Genomic DNA, 16,394 nt, shown 5'->3' on the forward strand with positions numbered 1-16,394 from the left:
GGAACATCGACTTGATCACCCAGGCTCGCTGACGTCGATCTCGGCTCACTGAAGCCCCGCCGGAGCCAAATCTGACAAGCCTAGACTCCTCCCCTTTGGTATATCATCTCCCCGGGGCTTGAGGGGTGGAGAACCTTGGATATGAATTGTCACCAATGCAGGAATCGTTTCCCCGTTGATATATGCATTGTCACCATTTGCTTGGTATGACACCAACGCCGTTAATTCATTCTGCCTTAGAATAGTTTTTATTTTTTTATTTTTGCTTTTGCTTAGTGATAAAAGAAAAGTGACTGAATATCTCTGGAAAAATTAGACAACTTGCGAATAAAGGCTCTCGTTTTTTCTCCAAAATTTAACTCTGTCCCTCCGTCTCCAATGGTGTGACTGAAATGCTCTACAGACTTTTTTTGAAAAAATTCAAAAAAAGTCTCTATCAATTTAACATCCGCAACAACCTTCATTTAACAGAGTATCTCTCTCTCTTTTTTTTTTGCAGGAGAAACTTTGAGAGCTTTTTATTCAATGAAACCTTCATTTTACGGAGTATGTCGATTGTGTAAAATTCTTCGGCTTCCGAAGTATACTACTCCGTAATTATTTTACTTGATGCCTCGTACTACTATAAACGTTTCCCGCTGGCCGGTGTCTTCTCGCCTTCTTGTGCACGTCCCAATAAATACAACCCTGCAGTTCCTAATCCTCACGCTCGCTCGAATACTCTCAACTCTTCGTTTTCCATTGCTCTGCCTCTGTCGCGTGGAGATGGCAGCAGGCACCAAGGGCGGCGGGCCGGCGATCGGCATCGACCTTGGGACGACCTACTCCTGCGTGGCCGTGTGGCGTCCGGTGCACCAACGCGTGGAGGTCATCGCCAACGACCAGGGCAACCTCACCACGCCTTCCTGCGTCGCCTTCACCGACATCTGGCGTCTCATCGGCGACGCGGCAATGAACCAGGCTGCCATGAACCCCGCCAACACCGTCTTTGGTGAGAACTGCCAACTCACTATCACATGCATGCTAAACTTCCATTTTTTGGAGGCAGTTTTTCTTTTTCTTTTTGCATGGTAAGGGCAGTCCTTCTGTTAGTTAAATACTCTACGTTTCTCCGGCTCATGGGTTTGTGTCACGGCGTTTTGTGCTTGTGTTATACATATATTTATCACAGTGGTATTGACAAGCTGTAGATCCCTGCCATCTCTTATACTCTTCAGTTGTCAAATGCTCACTCAGCTATTCAGATTACTGTACTTTTCTTCCAGTTTTTTTCATATTGATCTATGACATATGTTATGGAAAATCTTTTCAATCAAAGATGCCCTAAGAGCATATATATATGGACGATATCCGGGCAGGGCTTATATATGTGTGAGATATATTTGTCGCAGTTTCCTCAGTTGACAATCAGGAAAACATTGTCAAAACTTTAATGGATTAATCTTGGCTGAAAAATAAAAAATAGAAATATGTTGTTGGATTCCAAATATTTATAAATATGTGTATACATATATATTTGCAGTTTTTCCTACTTCCTCTGTCACGGTTTAGAAGGCACGCTTAGAAAATCTCTGGAACCAAGGTAGTCATCGATTGATTGTGAGATGTAGCAGGTGTAAATGCTAATGCGCCTAATGAACTGAAAAAATACTATTACTAATGTGTGAGCAGCAGTGAGAGGGCGCATGCATGAGTAGTACTAGTATTAATTAATAGGAGTAATTGCTTTCGCGCCTTAAACCTTGTCTATTTTGGAAACGCACGTAAGTTTAACTGTGCCTTTTAAACCGTGACGGAGGGAGTATTGCCTAAATTTAATCACGCCCTTGAATTTTGGCTCAGTTTCATCTGAAATTAATATATCCATAGTTTGTATCCAGTCACGATTCTATATTTTGTTAGGTGACGGCTAGATAAAGCTCTTGCTAGCTGTAGATGTGCATAGGAAGAGGATCTATGCCACAAATAATTAACTCTAATTATTTAGCATTCCAAAAACTGAGAAATGCATTCAGTCCATAAATATAGCAATCTCAGCCTTATAAATTGAATGTAGTAACTACTAACTCTAGTTATTTTCTTATTTTAAGTGTGTGCTATTGTTTTAGGTGAACTAAACAATTATCATTTGATAGCTTAGTTACGTTATAAATAAGTTACACTGCATGCATAACTTGTCTATGAAAGTTCATAAACTTTTGATATACAAACGTTGAGTCATTTTTTTTTCTTTAGGTAACATTGGTGGCCTTATTACTTCAACTATATCACCAAAATGCAAGTTTAAAAAATTTAATATTAAGGCACAACCTATTGTAAAACTAAATAATCAAATGCCAATTCCACATCATTACACATTACTTAGTGATCAGTCGTATTTAAAACACAATAAACAATTAGCTTTGCATTTTGACGTGACGTGTTTTGTGAACCTGGTATTTTTGTTACTATAAATTGTTAGTAGTATCCAGGTCAAATGATCTTTGAATATGCATTCTGTCTGTAATTTACATTGAAATGAAATTACTCTTTCGGAATCTAATTTTATTTACATACCTGTACTTTTGTGAACTATACTATTGAAGCTGAGAACATCAAATTTTTCTAGATGCGAAGCGTCTGATCGGTCGACGATTCAGTGAAGAGTCGGTGCAAGGAGATATGAAGTTGTGGCCTTTCAAAGTCATTTCAGGTCGGAGTGACCGACCGATGATCGTCGTGAAGTACAGGGGCGAAGAGAAACAGTTCACGGCTGAAGAAATTTCCTCCATGGTGCTTGTCAAGATGAGGGAGACAGCCGAGGCCTACCTGGGCACCACGGTGAAGGATGCTGTCATCACCGTCCCAGTTTACTTCAACGACTCGCAGCGCCAGTCCACCCTTGATGCCGGCGCTATCTCTGGCCTCAATGTCATGCGCATCATCAATGAACCGTCTGCTGCGGCCATCGCATACGGTCTGGACAATACGGCCGGCAAAGCGAAGACGGTGCTCATATTTGATTTTGGTGGTGGCACTTGTTGAAATTAACCACGAGTCCTAGTCCGGCTTGGACTTGGAACCGTCACCGTGTAGGTATAGGATTAGTAGTTGTCTTGGTTAGCTACTATATATACGTACAAGTACCCCTGTAATATTGTATCAAGCCGCAAGATATCAATACAAAGAAAATAACGGGAGCGACACGCTCCCGTCGTTGCAATCCAGTCTGGTGTCCCGCGTGCCTGCTGTGTTTCGGCGACGGCGATTAGAATCCGTCAATCGTTACCGGCTTCTAGCGTATATGTACGTAGACTGGGATAGTGCAAGCTAGCTAGCTCGAAGGAATCGATCCAGCTGCTTGGTTCCATACTACGTACGTGACTTCGGGTAAATCAATCAAGGTGCTTACCGGCCCGAAGGAATAGGCCGCGCTAGCTTGAGTGTACATATCGTTGGAAAGTACTCAACGATTGCATTGTCAAGGTTGGGTCTGGGCCAACAATTGGTATCTAGAGCTTGGTTTATTGACGTGATCTTCGGAAAGCAATCGAAGGATCATGTCAAACCCGGGCAAGGAGATCGTTGTGGCGGGAGCTAGAGCACCGATGCCGATGGTTGGGGGGTCGCAATTCCCCCGGCTGGATCGAGAGGACTACGCACTATGGGCGATGAACATGGAGGTCGCGATGGAGGGAGCGGAATTCTGGGAAGCTGTCGATCCCGGCGGCGCCGAGTACGCGAAGGGCGCGGCAAAGTACCGGACGGATCGTCAGGCGTTAACGGCGATCTACTCCGCCATGCCGAAGGATGTGCTGCAACACCTCGTCGGAAAGAAAACGGCGAAGGAGGCATGGGAGACCATCAAGATCCTGCACCAGGGTCATGACCGTGTCAAGGAAGCACACCTTCAGTCCCTCATGAGAAGCTACGAGTGCCTGAAGATGGAGGAAAGCGAGACGGTTGATCAGTTTGCCTCCCGTCTCAAGACCCTCGTCAACGGCATACGCGGCTATGGTTCAACTCTAGAAGAAGTTGCGATCGTCCGACGATTTTTGCGCGCCGCGCCGGCACGCTACATCCAAATCGTCACATCGATCGAGCAATGTCTTGACCTGAACACTCTCACGGTCGAGGATCTCGTCGGAAGGTTCAAGGCCCACGACGAGAGAATTCGTCTCAGCTTCGGCGATTCGAAGGAGAGTGAGCATCTCATGCTTACAATGGCGCAATGGATGGCCCTGTCGAAAGGAAAGCAAGGTGGATCCACAAGCGGTAGTAAAGCAAAGGAGAAGCAAAGCCCGGCGAAAAAGGACCTCGCTGGACAGGAAGAAAAGGCTAGAAAACCAAGGAGAAAATTTGACATAAAAAAAGTAAGGTGTCACAATTGTGGAATCCTCGGTCACTTCAAGTCTGATTGCAAGAGTCCACCGAAGGAAAAAGCTCTCATGGCCAAGGGAGGCGATGATAGCGATATGATGCTCATGGTCGAAGTATGCGAGCTTATGGACGAGGATGGTCCAGCTCCGAAGGCACCGGCTACCGAGGTTGTCACGCTCGACGAAGAGAAGGTTTACCTTCATGACAAGAAGAGGGTGAACACGGCGAGGCACGTGTGGTACCTCGACACGGGAGCAAGCAACCACATGACCGGTGACAAGGACCAGTTTTCTGAGCTAAATCTCTCGGTTGGAGGCACGGTTCGGTTCGGTGACGGGCGGACCGTTGACATCACAGGGCGAGGTACTGTCCTGTTTGAGCTGAAGAATGGCGGTCACAAGGTACTCACAGATGTGTACTATATTCCCAAGCTAAAGAGCAACATCATAAGTCTTGGCCAGCTCGAGGAGCGTGGTTGCAAGATTGTGCTCGAAGATGGCTATCTATGGGGGTATGACCGTCAGAGGATGCTGATCATGAAGGTGCAGAGGTCGCCAAACAGACTCTACGTCCTCAACTTGGATCGTGTGGATCCAGTATGTCTCTTGTCAAGCATGGAGGACTCGGCATGGAAGTGGCACGCGCGCTACGGTCATCTAAATTTCCAGGCTCTTCGGCAACTTGGACAAAAGGAGATGGTACGTGGCCTACCGTGCATTGATCATGTTGAGCAAGTGTGCGACGGTTGCCTTGTTGGGAAACAAAGGCGGGCCTCGTTCCCGAGAGAGGGAAACTTTAGAGCAAGTAAAGCTCTTGAGTTGGTCCATGGAGACTTGTGCGGACCCATTACACCGGCTACCCCAGCTGGGAACAAATACTTCTTACTCATCGTCGACGACTTCAGCAGATACATGTGGATTGTGTTGTTGAAGACAAAGGACCAAGCTTTGCAAGCCTTCAGGAAAGTAAAGATGGCGGCCGAGGTAGAATCCGAAGCCAAGCTGAAGGCCCTCCGTACCGATCGGGGGGGTGAGTTCAAGTCTCGTGAATTCACAGAATTTTGCGAAGCACATGGGATCAAGCGGTATCTTACGGCGCCATATTCACCGCAGCAAAACGGTGTTGTGGAACGGAGGAATCAAACCGTGGTGGCGATGGCACGAAGCATGATGAAGAGCAAAGGGGTCCCGGGCAAGTTTTGGGGTGAGGCGGTCAATACGGCCGTTTATTTGTTGAACCGGGCTCCAACCAAGAGTGTGGTTGGGATGACGCCGTACGAAGCATGGTACGGACATAAGCCCGCGGTTGATCATCTTCGTACTTTCGGGTGTGTGGCGCATGTGAAGACGGTGGCCGGGCATACAAGTAAGTTGGCGGATCGGAGTACTCCAATGATATTGGTTGGCTATGAAGCAGGCTCGAAGGCGTACCGTGCGTGCAACCCCTCTACCAATAAGGTGGTTGTGACTCGTGACGTGGTCTTTGAAGAAGCAAGGTCATGGAATTGGAACTCTACCGAGCCGGTATACCCGATCTCTGATGAAATCTTTCACGTTGTTTACAACGAATACGAGCATGCCGATAATCAACCGGAGACTACAACGACGCTGAGTGATTCTCTGGACAACGGAGCACAGCCGAACGTGCCAGATAAAGCAGGGATAGAGGCGCGCGAAGGCACGCAGCAGGACGCGGCAGACGATGCATGCGATGGCTCGTGCAACACACCAAGCAATGCTCGAAGCGCTCGATCAAGTGACTGCGTACCACAGGGGAGCAGCCTGGGAGCTGCGCCTGGAAGAGAACCTGAATCGCCAGAAAACAGGAGTTTGGCAACTCCACAAGATGAAAATTCCTCGTCTTCGACAGAACAGGAGACAAGGGAACGTCCGCCGACACCAGTTCGTCTTCGACCAGTGATGGATTTATATCCGGAGGAAGCACTTCGTACTATTAATCCTGTCAAAGTTATAAGAAGAGGACGACAATGTTTGCTTAGCGTCGAGGAACCGACGAAATTTGAAGAAGCAAATACTGAGGAGTGTTGGCGTCGTGCTATGGATGAAGAGTTGGGATCAATACGAGACAACAAAGTATGGGAGCTCGCTGATCTTCCCAACGGTCACAAATCCATAGGGCTCAAGTGGGTGTACAAAGTCAAGAAGGATGCTGAAGGAAACTTGGTCAAGCATAAAGCTCGGCTCGTAGCTAAAGGATTCGTGCAAGAGCAAGGTGTGGACTTCGAGGAAGTGTTCGCTCCAGTCACAAGGATGGAATCGGTGAGGCTAGTTATAGCTCTCGCGGCTCAAGAATCTTGGAGGCTACATCACATGGATGTAAAATCCGCATTTTTGAACGGGGAGTTGGAAGAAGAAGTATACGTGAAGCAACCACCGGGGTACATCAAAGAAGGAGAAGAACACAAGGTGTTGAAGCTACACAAGGCATTGTACGGGCTACATCAAGCTCCTCGGGCATGGAACATCAAGCTTGACCGTACATTGATTTCTCTTGGTTTTGAGAAAAGTCCACTCGAGCATGCTATGTACAAGCGAGGTAAAGGCAAGGATCGTCTCTTAGTGGGCATCTATGTTGATGATCTCTTGATAACTGGAGCAGACGAAGAGGAGATTGCAAGATTCAAGCTACAAATGAAGGAGCTATTCAAGATGAGTGATCTAGGGCTCTTGACATACTACCTCGGGATCGAGGTACAACAAAAGCCGAACGGGATCACAATATGTCAAGAGGCATATGCAAAGAAGATACTTGAAAGTTGTAGCATGGAGGATTGCAAACCAACTTATGCTCCAATGGAGCCTCGGCTTAAACTTAGCAAAAGGAGTGAAGCCCATGCGGTTGATGCAACGGATTATAGAAGTGTGGTCGGAAGCCTAAGGTATCTTGTGAATACACGACCGGACTTGGCCTATTCCGTTGGCATAGTGAGTCGCTTCATGGAAGCACCCACGACTGAACATTGGGCAGCTGTCAAACATATACTCAGGTACATCAAAGGGACAACAAACTTCGGTTGTGTCTATTTGAGAGAGAAAAAGAAGGAGATGGTGGAGCTACTTGGCTACAGTGATAGCGACCTGGCAGGAGATGTGGATGACCGTAAAAGTACTTCGGGTCTGGCATATTTCTTGGGCAGGAGCATAGTAACTTGGCTATCACAAAAGCAGAAGGTGGTCGCATTATCGTCCTGCGAAGCAGAGTATATAGCAGCTGCAACCGCAGCGGGTCAAGGTGTGTGGCTAGAAAGGCTACTCGGTGACCTCACAGATAAAGAACCTGAAAGAGTGGTGCTCAATGTTGACAACAAGTCTGCAATTGCCCTGTGTAAGAATCCAGTGCATCATGACAGGAGTAAGCACATAGATATAAGGTATCACTACATACGACAGTGCGTGGAAGAAGGCAAGATTGAAGTCAACTACGTTTGCACCGACGACCAGCTTGCAGATATCCTGACCAAGTCTTTGGGACGACAGAAGTTTACAGAGATGCGGAGAAGGATCGGCGTCCAAGCTGTGAAGTGAGGACATCGTGTTTAGGGGGGTGATTGTTGGAATTAACCACGAGTCCTAGTCCGGCTTGGACTTGGAACCGTCACCGTGTAGGTATAGGATTAGTAGTTGTCTTGGTTAGCTACTATATATACGTACAAGTACCCCTGTAATATTGTATCAAGCCGCAAGATATCAATACAAAGAAAATAACGGGAGCGACACGCTCCCGTCGTTGCAATCCAGTCTGGTGTCCCGCGTGCCTGCTGTGTTTCGGCGACGGCGATTAGAATCCGTCAATCGTTACCGGCTTCTAGCGTATATGTACGTAGACTGGGATAGTGCAAGCTAGCTAGCTCGAAGGAATCGATCCAGCTGCTTGGTTCCATACTACGTACGTGACTTCGGGTAAATCAATCAAGGTGCTTACCGGCCCGAAGGAATAGGCCGCGCTAGCTTGAGTGTACATATCGTTGGAAAGTACTCAACGATTGCATTGTCAAGGTTGGGTCTGGGCCAACAGCACTTTGGATATCTCTGTCGTCGACATCGAGGAACGCACATTTACGGTCAAGGCCACGTCCGGTGACACCCACCTTGGAGGGGAGGATCTCAACAACCGGTTGGTGGAGCACTTTATGCAGGATTTCTTGAAGAAACACAAGAATGACCTCAGAAGAAACCCGAAGGCGCTGATGCGGCTCAGGGCGGCCTGCGAGAGGGCCAAGAGGATGCTGTCTTCCACAGCGCAGGCAAAATTTGAGATCGACTCTCTCCATGACGGCATTGACTTCTATGGCACCATCACCCGTGCCCGGTTCGAAGAGCTCAACTTGGACCTCTTCGGCAAGTGTATTATGCATGTGGCGAAGTGCCTCGGCGATGCTGAGATGGACAAGTCACAGGTCCACGACGTTGTGCTCGTGGGTGGCTCCACCAAGATCCCCAAGGTGCAGCAGATGCTGCAGGATTTCTTTGACGGGAAGAAGCTCTGCAAGAGCATCAATCCGGACGAGGCTGTCGCCTACGGCGCTGCTGTTCAGGCCGCCATCATCAACGGCGAGTATGACAAGAAGGTGAAGGACTTTCTCCTGCTGGACGTCACGCCGCTCTCGCTCGGGATAGGGGTAAGAGATATTGACATGTCTGTGGTGATACCCAGGAACACTACCATCCCCGTTATGCCTTGTTCGGTTCCTTCAGAATTGAAGGGGTTTGGAGGCTTCTGGGCCAGTTCATTCTCAGTGGCATCCCTCCAGCGCCGAGGCACGTGCCAAAGCTCAAAGTGACGTTCGAAATCAAGGAAAACGGTGTCCTGAAGGTGGTGGCAGAGGACAGGTCGACCGGAAACAGGAACAGCATCACCATCACCAGCAACAAGGGTGGGCTGAGCAAGGAAGAGATTGATCGGATGGTGCGTGATGCCAACAAGTACAAGTCCGAGGACAAAGAGCACATAAAGAAAGTTAAGAAGGAACGCGTATAGCCAAGAGGCTCTCAAACTACGCGTACAACGTGCTTTTGAAAATATTTAAACCACTTCGCTTTTGATTTACAATGGATGCTTAGCATCGGTTTTATTCTGCAACTTCTGGCACTGCTGATGTGCATGGCCCTGGTATTTGAATAATGTTGAATAATTATTTAAAAAAATGTTGAACAAGTATTTAAAACAAGAGGATCTCTCACGTCGGCGACCGGGAGAGAGATCCCTTGCACTCCACCCGCCACCCCCTACTCCCATCCACCTCCCCTTGTCGTCCCCGAAGTGGGCTATCGGGAAACCCCTTGCGCCACCGGTGAAGGGGATAACGGGGCCTTGGCGCCTCACAACCGTGGTGCGGCGTGAGGGGCAGCACTTGAGGAGATATTGAGTGGCGGTGTATTCTATTGAGGCTGATTTTCTCAGCGGCATGGCGTTGCTCCGGCGGCTTCGCGGGGATAGCGGTCTCGATTAGGGTTTCGTTTGATCTGTGGCACATGGATCTCAAAGCAGCGTCTCTAAACGTGGAGGCGGCGGCGCCCCTTCCATTGGGGATGTTCGGTCAGGAGGCAGTTCCTTATGATGGTGCCTAAGGGTAAGGGTAGTGGATTGAGGGATCTCAAGCCCTGGTTTGTCACAGGAGTTGTGTGTGCATGCTTAACCACTATGCTACTAGGCACAATGGTGGTGCAGGCGGCCGGCTAGTCTGCGACGAGCTAGATCAGGGCGGTGTGGGGGCGTTCTATCGTGATGCTTATGGTGGCAGTCCTTGTGCTCTTTTTCGCTTTACAAAATGTCCTGCAGGATCGGCCCTCCTCGATCTGGCTATCGACATGTTCTTGGATGGCCGCCTGAGATCTTGCTTAGTATATCTGATCTGTTAGATTTTGGATGTGCATTTCCATACATGTCTACGAGGTTCTGAGGGCGTGGCACGAAGCTCTATTAGTTGACGACACCTTGATACATGTCGCCTTCTCTATTTCCATGGTGTAAACAACAGTGGAGTAGATCATGGTGGCCGAGATTAGAGGATCAGTTAGACGAATAGCGCCTTGGTGGCAACAGAGTTAGCCAAGTGTCATATAACTCTTAGGACCAGCTGTGATAAGTGGGGGCGACAACACATGCAGATTTCATTTTTGATAGTACTCCTTGGGTGCCGAGTCGTGACTTTCAGGGTGAATTCTAAGGCTAACTTTCATTGGTTCTGTGTGGTAATTTCCTTACTAAAAGAATTGTTGTCAAACCATCGATTTTCTCCAGGAAGAAAACCTAAGATCTTGGATTGGGCAACGATGATGTTTGTGCACTGTTTTCTTCTTAGAGGCTTTTTTTTAAGACCTTTTATGTCTTTTAGGTGTTGTAGCCCATAGTCAATCAAATGATACAGTTTCAGGTAGAGTTTCTCGGGCTCCAAATTCTCATATATCTAACTGTGCACAAAGACCAAGAAAAGAACCAGATCACTGTGGAGATTTGGTCACACCAGTGGCAAGAGGCAAAGGTATGTCTGATTTTGCTTTGACAGTTTCTTAGGATATTATTCATGATGAGCCTAGTAGTTATCGTGAGGCATTCAGTATTTCTGAGGCAGTTAGTTGGATCTAGGTTATGAGAGAAGAAATGGAATCACTACAAAAAAACATAATTGGGATTTGGTTTTGCCGCCTAAAGGGCGGAAAATTGTTAGTCGCAAATGGGTGTTTAAACTCAAAGAATATTATCCTGGTGTTGGTACTCAAGATACAGAGCTAAATTCATGGCGAAGGGCTTCAGTCAAAAAGAAGCGATAGAATATGAGGAGGTGTTCTCTCTAGTTGTGAATCATACTTTGATTCAAGTTTGCTAGTTTTAGTTGCCCTACCTGACATGAAACTAAAGAAAATGGATGTGTGAAGATAACTTTTCTTCACGCTTACCTTGAGGAGGAGATCTTTATGGCACAACCGGATGGCTATGTGGCTGAAGGAAATGAAGGTCGTGTTTTTTTGCTAAATAAGTCATTGTATGGCTTAAGGCAATCCCCAAGGCAATGGTACCACATGTTTGACACTTATGTTAGTAGTCATAGATTTGAGAGAAGTTCATATGATGCTTGTGTGTTTCAACATGTACTTGTAGACGGCTCCAGGGTGTACATCTTGCTTTTTGTTGATGACATCCTTATTGCAGGGAAGAGTCATTCTGCTACTAATGACATGAAGGCCATGCTAAAGAGTGAGCTCGACATGAAGGATTTCGGTGCAGCCAAGGGGTTATTGGGTATGGATATTCATCGTGACATGTCTTCATCTCTCAAAAAGTGAGTATATTTAAAAGATTGTACATCACTTTCATATGTCACGGGCAAAATTAGTTTCTAGTCCCTTGACAAGACATTTCAAATTGTCTACTTCATCGGAGCCTTCAGGTAAACACAAGGAACATTACATGTCTAAAGTTCCTTATGCTTGTGCTACAGAGAGTTTGATGTCTGCTATGGTTTGCACGCAGGCTGATATTGCTCATGCAGTTAGCATGGTGTGTGTTTGGTTGTAGGGACATGTTAGGGTGGTTGAGGGCATCCCCAACCACGCGGTTAGGGATATCCATTTTGTTTGGTTGAAAGGGTGGTGTTATCCCATGTTTTGTTTGGTTTGAGGGATATATATGAAGGATAAGGGTGCGACCTCGGCAGCACGAAGGAAGGCGACCTGCTGGTGATAGAGGGAGGGGAGGAGCCGCGACACGGAGGAAGGATAGGAGCGGCCGACGACGCGGAGGTAGGAGAGGAGCGGCCCGCGGCGTGGAGGAAGGAGAGGAGTGGCCGACGACGCGAAGGAAGGAGAGGAGCGGCCCGCGACGCGGAGGTAGGAGAGGAGCGGCCGGCGGCGCGGAAGAACAGGAGCGGTCGGCAATGCGGAGGGCGGAGAGGAGCGGCCGACGGCACGGAGGAAGGAGAGGAGCGGCCGGCGACATGAAGGAAGGAGAGGAGCGGCCAGCGGCGCAGAGGAAGGAGAGGAGCGGCTGGCCAGTGAATACAACGCGGAGGGTGGATGCCACGACCCCCCCCCCCCCCCGTTTTGGGCGGTTGACCCCATCCTTGTTTTGAGGGAATATTCTGTTGGAATTATGCCCTAGAGGCAATAATAAATATAGTTATTATTATAATTCCTGTATCAAGATAATCGTTTATTATCCATGCTATAATTGTATTGAATGAAGAGTCATTTACATGTGTGGATACATAGACAAAACACTGTCCCTAGCAAGCCTCTAGTTGGCTAGCCAGTTGATCAAAGATACTCAGTGTCTTCTGATTATGAACAAGGTGTTGTTGCTTGATAACTGGATCACGTCATTAGGAGAATCACGTGATGGACTAGACCCAAACTAATAGACGTAGCATGTTGATCTTGTCATTTTGTTGCTACTGTTTTCTGCGTGTCAAGTATTTGTTCCTATGACCATGAGATCATATAACTCACTGACACCGGAGGAATACTTTGTGTGTATCAAACGTCGCAATGTAACTGGGTGACTATAAAGATGCTCTACAGGTATCTCCGAAGGTGTTAGTTGAGTTAGTATGGATCAAGACTGGGATTTGTCACTCCGTGTGACGGAGAGGTATCTCGGGGCCCACTCGGTTATACAACATCACACACAAGCCTTGCAAGCAATGTGACTTAGTGTAAGTTGCGGGATCTTGTATTACGGAACGAGTAAAGAGACTTGCCGGTAAACGAGATTGAAATAGGTATGGGGATACTCACGATCAAATCTCGGGCAAGTAACATACCGAAGGACAAAGGGAATGACATACGGGATTATATGAATCCTTGACACTGAGGTTCAAACGATAAGTTCTTCGTAGAATATGTAGGATCCAATATAGGCATCCAGGTCCCGCTATTGGATATTGACCGAGGAGTCTCTCGGGTCATGTCTACATAGTTCTCGAACCCGCAGGGTCTGCACACTTAAGGTTCGACGTTGTTTTATGCGTATTTGAGTTATATGGTTGGTTACCGAATCTTGTTCGGAGTCCCGGATGAGATCACGGACGTCACGAGGGTTTTCGAAATGGTCCGGAAACGAAGATTGATATATAGGATGACCTCATTTGATTGCCGGAAGGTTTTCGGAGTTACCGGGAATGTACCGGGAATGACGAATGGGTTCCGGGAGTTCACCGGGAGGGGCAACCCACCCCCGGGGAAGCCCATAGGCCTTGAGGGTGGCGCACCAGCCGTTAGTGGGCTGGTGGGACAGCCCAAAAAGGGCCCTATGCGCATTGGAAGAAAAATCAAAGAGAAAAAAAAAGAGGAGGTGGGAAGGGAAGGAAGGACTCCCACCCACCAAACATATTACCGAGGTGGGAAGGAAGGACTCGCACCGTCCAACTCGGTTTGGGGGGGAGACCTTCCCCCCTTGGCTCGGCCGACCCCCTTGGGGCTCCTTGAGCCCCAAGGCAAGGTCCCCTCTCTCCCACCTATATATACGGAGGTTTTAGGGCTGATTTGAGACGACTTTTCCATGGCAGCCCGACCACATACCTCCACGGTTTTTCCTCTAGATCGCGTTTCTGCGGAGCTCGGGCGGAGCCCTGCTGAGACAAGGTCATCACCAACCTCCGGAGCGCCGTCACTCTGCCGGAGAACTCTTCTACCTCTCCGTCTCTCTTGCTGGATTAAGAAGGCCGAGATCATCGTCGAGCTGTACGTGTGCTGAACGCGGAGGTGCCGTCCGTTCGGTACTAGATCGTGGGACTGATCGCGGGATTTTTCGCGGGGCGGATCGAGGGACGTGAGGACGTTCCACTACATCAACCGCGTTCACTAACGCTTCTGCTGTACGATCTACAAGGGTACGTAGATCACTCATCCCCTCTCGTAGATGGACATCACCATGATAGGTCTTCGTGTGCGTAGGAAAAATTTTGTTTCCCGTGCGACGTTCCCCAACAGTGACATCATGAGCTAGGTTCATGCGTAGATGTCTTCTCGAGTAGAACACAAAAGTTTTTGTGGGCGGTCATGTGCGTTTTGCTGCCCTCCTTAGTCTTTTCTTGATTCCGCGGTATTGTTGGATTGAAGCGGCTTGGACCGACATTACTCGTACGCTTACGAGAGACTGGTTTCATCGCTACGAGTAACCCCGTTGCTCAAAGATGACTGGCAAGTGTCGGTTTCTCCAACTTTAGTTGAATCAGATTTGACCGAGGAGGTCCTTGGATGAGGTTAAATAGCAACTCATATATCTCCATTGTGGTGTTTGCGTAAGTAAGATGCGATCCTACTAGATACCCGTGGTCACCACGTAAAACATGCAACAACAAAATTACAGGACGTCTAACTTGTTTTTGCAGGGTATGCTTGTGATGTGATATGGCCAACGATGTGATGTGATATATTGGATGTATGAGATGATCATGTTGTAATAGATAATATCGACTTGCACGTCGATGGTACGGCAACCGGCAGGAGCCATAGGGTTGTCTTTATACTAACGTTTGTGCTTGCAGATGCGTTTACTATTTTGCTAGGATGTAGCTTTAGTAGTAATAGCATGAGTAGCACGACAACCCCGATGGCGACACGTTGATGGAGATCATGGTGTGGCGCCGGTGACAAGAATATCGTGCCGGTGCTTTGGTGATGGAGATCAAGAAGCACGTGATGATGACCATATCATGTCACTTATGAATTGCATGTGATGTTAATCCTTTTATGCACCTTATTTTGCTTAGAACGACGGTAGCATTATGAGGTGATCTCTCACTAAAATTTCAAGACAAAATTGTGTTCTCCCCGACTGTGCACCGTTGCTACAGTTGGTCGTTTCGAGACACCACGTGATGATCGGGTGTGATAGACTCAACGTTCACATACAACGGGTGCAAAACAGTTGCGCACGCGGAACACTCGGGTTAAGCTTGACGAGCCAAGCATGTGCAGACATGGCCTCGGAACACATGAGACCGAAAGGTCGATCATGAATCATATAGATGATATGATTAGCATATGGATGCTTACCACTGAAACTATACTCAGCTCACGTGATGATCGGACTTGAGCTAGTGTAAGTGGATCATGAACCACTCAAATGACTAGAGAGATGTACTTTTTGAGTGGGAGTTTAGCGTATAATTTTGATTAAGTTAAACTCTAATTATCTTGAACATAGTCTAAGTCCACTTTGAATATATTTGTGTTGTAGATCATGGCTCACGCGACAGTCACCCTGAATTTTAATACGTTCCTAGAGAAAGCTAAGTTGAAAGATGATGGAGGCAACTTTGTAGACTGGGCTCGTAATCTTAAGCTAATCTTACAAGCTGGGAAGACGGATTATGTCCTTAATGCTGCGCTAGGAGATGAACAACCCGCTACGGCTGATCAGGATTGTAAGAACGCTTGGTCAGCACGTAAGGAGGACTACTCAGTAGTTCAATGTGCAGTCTTGTATGGCTTAGAACCGGGACTTCAACGTCGCTTTGAGCGTCATGGAGCATTTGAGATGTTCCAGGAGTTGAAGTTTATCTTTCAGAAGAACGCCCGGATCGAGAGATATGAGACCTCCGATAAATTCTATGCTTGCAAGATGGAGGAAAACTCGTCTGTCAGTGAACATGTACTCAAAATGTCTGGGTACTCAAACCGTCTAGCCGAGCTGGGGATTGAACTCCCGCAAGAAGCTATCACTGATAGAATCCTTCAATCACTGCCGCCAAGCTATAAAGGCTTTGTGTTGAACTACAACATGCAAGGGATGAACAAGTCTCCCGGCGAGTTGTTTGCGATGCTGAAAGTCGCAGAGTCTGAACTCCGTAAATAGCATCAAGTGTTGATGGTGAATAAGACCACTAGTTTCAAGAGAAACGGCAAAGGCAAGAAGGGTAATTCAAAGAAGAGCGGCAAGATTGTTGCCAATGCGACGAAGAAACCCAAAGCTGGACCTAAGCCTGAAACAGAGTGTTACTATTGCAAGGGTATGGGTCACTGGAAGCGCAATTGCCCCAAGTATCTGGCAGATAAGAAGGCGGCCAAAGAAAA

General features: G+C 47.5%; 1 pseudogene; it reads left to right on the forward strand.

Moving 5' to 3' along the window:
* Nucleotides 1–765: 765 nt before the first annotated feature.
* LOC123405767 lies at nt 766–11,855 on the forward strand (annotated as a pseudogene).
* Nucleotides 11,856–16,394: the final 4,539 nt, after the last annotated feature.

The sequence above is a fragment of the Hordeum vulgare genome, chromosome 6H (assembly GCF_904849725.1).
Source record: "Hordeum vulgare subsp. vulgare chromosome 6H, MorexV3_pseudomolecules_assembly, whole genome shotgun sequence".
NCBI lineage: Eukaryota > Viridiplantae > Streptophyta > Magnoliopsida > Poales > Poaceae > Hordeum > Hordeum vulgare.